General features: G+C 37.4%; 1 non-coding gene across 1 annotated transcript; it reads right to left on the reverse strand.

Annotated features, from left to right (window-relative positions):
• Positions 1-1236: 1236 nt before the first annotated feature.
• On the reverse strand, positions 1237-1309 carry Trnap-cgg (transfer RNA proline (anticodon CGG)). Its single transcript has one exon. It is a non-coding gene; the product is annotated as a tRNA-Pro (tRNA).
• Positions 1310-4570: the final 3261 nt, after the last annotated feature.

Here is a 4570-nt window from a genome sequence, read left to right on the forward strand (position 1 = left end):
AGCGTTTCCTGACACATGTCTACATAACACCTTTTCTTTATCTGTGTGTGAGGAATGTTTCCTGAAAGTTTGGCCGTACCTTTTTGTATCACCCTGTATATATATTTATTTAAAAGATAAGTGGAGCTGCGAGATCAGAAGATCACGGTAGAGAGATACGATGTACCGAATGAAGTTGGCGTTCAGCCATTGATTTCATAGTACTATAAGCAAAGTTCGTCCCTGAGATTATTTTCGGATCATTTAACAGCGACTTTCGATCATTTGATCAAGCACGAAATTCGTATGATCCGGCAACTGTCTCCGAACTGTGAGTATACTTCTCTCCATTCTGTCAGATACAGGTCTCAGAGAACTGATAGTGCTGTTAAATTACTACGATTCGTAAATGGTATAAGTACTGGAGCCAGTTCTATTTTAAGATCATTGCATTATGTTTAGATGCGTATTAGATGCAACAGGAAGAATTCCCCCCCACCGTCCACAATGACTGTCACTCCACTGATCACTGAGAAGGATACAATATTCTTTTTATAGCCTACTTTTTTCAAATTCCGCGCTTTATTCAAATACCGGAACCAAATAACTCGTCAAGTAACAGATGTGTAGCAAGATATTACTGTTTATAGGAGGTACAAAGAAACGCATTCGTTAAATGATAAATCTGTCACAGGGGGTCCGTTTTCCCGCTAGAGGGTGTGACTATGGACTTTTCTTGGGCCAGCTTTTTAGAGCGTTTCGACTGCTTCGTGTGCCACATGGTGACATTAGAATTTGATTTGCAACACAGTTACATCTCACTACTAGGAAGGGCAAGTTTTGATCACTATTGGTAGTTCCTGACTACACAGTTACAATATTATTTTTTATGTTACATTATGTTTATTATGTGTTTACATGGAAGCTTTCTCAATATCGCACCTATGGATTAGCTTTTGTATTGGGAGAGGAAGTGTTTACTATACAAGACATCGATAAACACTCCAAAAGAATTGATGGCTTGTTTGGATGAAATAGCTGCTGTTATTCTTCAAACATTTGGTAGTTTTGAGAGTGTTAGAAAATGTTTAGCATACAAGTGCCGGTTGTGTATTAATTTAAAGGGACGCCACCTTCAGCAACATCTCTAAAATACTATTCATGACGGGGCAGTTTGAACACCATCTCTGAAATGAGATTTTCACTCTGCAGCGGAGTGTGCGCTGATATGAAACTTCCTGGCAGATGAAAACTGTGTGCCTGGCCGAGACTCGAACTCGGGACCTTTGCCTTCCGCGGGCAAGTGCTCTACCAACTGAGCTACCCAAGCTTGGGTTGGATAGTTTTATGATCCTTTCAGCTTCTGATTGCTTTCTTTATTCTCCTGTTTTTCCTTGATTCTGTTATTTAATCATTATACTAAGCAAGCCTCATCCTAATAGTTTTGGCTGGGGGTTTTACTGCTTCTGCTTCTTTTTGATATTTACACAATTTATTAGGAAATTGCTTGTTTTTGTATGGTTTGATGTGACTTATATGATTGAGTTTGCTATTGGTTTTTGTAAATATAAAACTTACATGAGTGAGAACACGGTCTATTGACTTACAGTCAACATGGATTTAGAAAACACCGTTCTTGTAAAACAAAACTAGCTCTTTACTCGCACGGAGTGTTGAGTACTATCGACAAGGAATTTCAAATTGATTCCGTATTTCTGGATTCCTGTAAGGCTTTTGACACTTTACCACACAGGCGGCTTGCAGAGAAATTGTGCCTATTGAATATCTTCTCATTTATGTGACTGGATTTGAGATTTCCTGTCAGAGAGGCCACAGTACGTAGTAACTGACGGAAAGTCATCGACTACAACAGAACTAATTTATGGCGTTATCCAAGGTAGTGTTATATGGCGTTTGCTGTTCCATATCTATATAAACGATTTAGGAGACAATCTAAGCAACCGTCTTAGGTTGTTTGCAGATGACGCCCTCGTTTATCAACTCGTAAAGTCATCAGAAGATCAAAACAAACTGCAAAACGATTTAGAAAAGATATCTACATGGTTCGAAAATTGTCAACTGACTCTAATAAATTAAAAATGTGAGGTCTTCCACATGAGTGCTAAAAGGAATCCGTTAAACTTCGGTTAGACGATAAATCTGTCAAATCTAAAGGCTGTAAATTCAACAAAATACCTAGGAATTACAATTACGAACAACTTAAATTGGAAGGAACACATAGAAAAAGTTACGGGGAAGACTAAACAAAGACTGCGTTCTATTGGTACGACAGTTAGAAAATGTAACAGATCTACGGAGGAGACTGCTTACATTACGCTTGTCCGTCCCCTTTTACAATATTTCTGTGCAGTGTGATGTCCTTACTAAATATGATTAATGGAGTATATGGAAAAAGTTCAAAGAAGGGCAGAACGTTTTGTGTTATCGCGAAATAGGGGAGAGAGTGACACCGAAATGATATAGAATTTGGAATGTACATCATTAAAACAAAGGAGTTTTTCGTTGCGGATCGATCTTCTCACGAAATTCGAATCAGCAATTTTCTCCTCCAAATGCGAAAATATTTTGTTGACGGCGACCTATATAGGGAGAAACGATCACCATGATAAAACAATGGAAATCAGAGGTCGTATGGAAAGATATAGGCTATGAGAGATTGGAGTAGTAGAGAATTGCGAAGGTGGTTCGATGAACCCTCTGCCAGGCACTTAAATGTGATTTGCAGAGTATCCATTTAGATGCAGATGTAGATGTTGATTTAGTGTACTTAAGTTTGTTTGTCAATGGGGAAATGGAGGCAAGCATAGGGAAGAAATAAAATAAATATTTAGTGGCTCAGATGATGGTTTCAGTCTAAGTTACCTTACATCAGCACCACGAGTCATAAAGCTATCATGACACATGTATCCATCGACCAAATATCAGTTTGGAATTGTTTAGTTAAAGTGTTTGTGGTCTTACGATTTCCACGTCCGCAAGTCTAGTATGATAAATAATGTATGGTAGTTAGGTGGTCAAATTTGTGATAAGTGTTAAAAAGCCTGTGTAAATGACCAGTATAATATCATGTTTAGTGTACATGAAGATCTATTAGCATATGGCAGCGACCTCACCTAGAGAAACAAGTCATTTTATAATAAATCTACTCATGAAAGATTATTATTTAGCTGCAATGTCTGATGATCCGTTATTAAGAATCTGTACTAATATTGTAAATGCGGAAGTGTATCTCTTACACATTCACAACTAAACTGGTGAATCAATTATAATGAAATTTGCTGTGTAGATAGCTTGAAAACTGTGGAGCAACATAGGATACTTCAGAAAGCGTGTATCAAAAGATGTTTATTCATTTAAAGAATATAAAGCGAATTAGGGAAACATATTGTCGTTTTGTAAAAGTAGTTTCTTCTTTGACTGTTGAGCTTTGTCTTATTTTTTGAAAATGCCTTTATTGATTGACATGTTTCACGTATACGCTTTACTGCGCGAATACAATTCTTATAAATCCCGTCAATGCCTTTAAAACATATTTCCGTATTAATATCATTAATTGCTGAAACAACTGTCACACATCCGTGCCTAAACTGCTGACCTATTTCGACGATACACGGTATGACGATAGCTTGAAACCTGAGGCAGAACACGGTCTACTTTAGAAAGTAAAAACAGGGGGGCGAAGTAGGGAATGAGGCGTCATATTTTACATCACTGAACATAAACCCTGCTAAGGCTTATTACATTTCTTTCATAATGTATATGTTGTATGATGTGTAGCTACTGCAGTATAACGATTCTTACACTGTGTTTCACAATTTATATTACACACTTACAGAGGGGGCTTTAAAGACCAATTTTTACATCGGAACCCATGTCCGGAAATTGCATGTGGGCTTCATTAAAGAGAAAAGACTAATATTGATGAATAAATGCAATAATTTTAGTAGCTGTGTGACCGGTTACGAAGTCTCATAACCGGTTGGCCCTGACTAGTATTATCACGCAATATGACTGCATAAAATAAAAATAAAGAATGAAAAGGAATTTCCTTTAACACAATTGATTAATTAAGTCCCCTGCAACTATAAAAGCTACGAAACAACCAAGTACCAGTGTAACTGTTCTGTGTGTGGTAGTGTGACTCAACGTACATGTATCTGGCTCGGTTCTTTCTCAATACGACAAAGTATTTTAAGCACCATTTACAATGAACTAACTAAAAAAAACCAGAAATACCATAGTTACACATAGAAACCAGAATTACAAGTCTAATAAATGAACACGAGCCAGATGCTTTGTTGACTGTACCTGTGAGCAAGAGGGATTGTCATTAAAGAAAACTGTAATACCTTTTTATCTCATTACATATTGACGAAAGGATTCCATTACACCAGCATCATAAATCAAAAGCCCATGTACCTTCTCAAATATATTCTGACAATTGCAACTTCTTCCATCTATACACTACACCAACAGAACAGTGTCTACTCTCTCGCCTAGCAGAACAACAACTGCCCTCGACATCCTCTGAACTACTACTGCCCAGTGGAGGCGGCGGAATAATAATCTT

Source organism: Schistocerca nitens, chromosome 9, assembly GCF_023898315.1.
Source record: "Schistocerca nitens isolate TAMUIC-IGC-003100 chromosome 9, iqSchNite1.1, whole genome shotgun sequence".
In the NCBI taxonomy this organism is placed as follows: Eukaryota; Metazoa; Arthropoda; class Insecta; order Orthoptera; family Acrididae; genus Schistocerca; species Schistocerca nitens.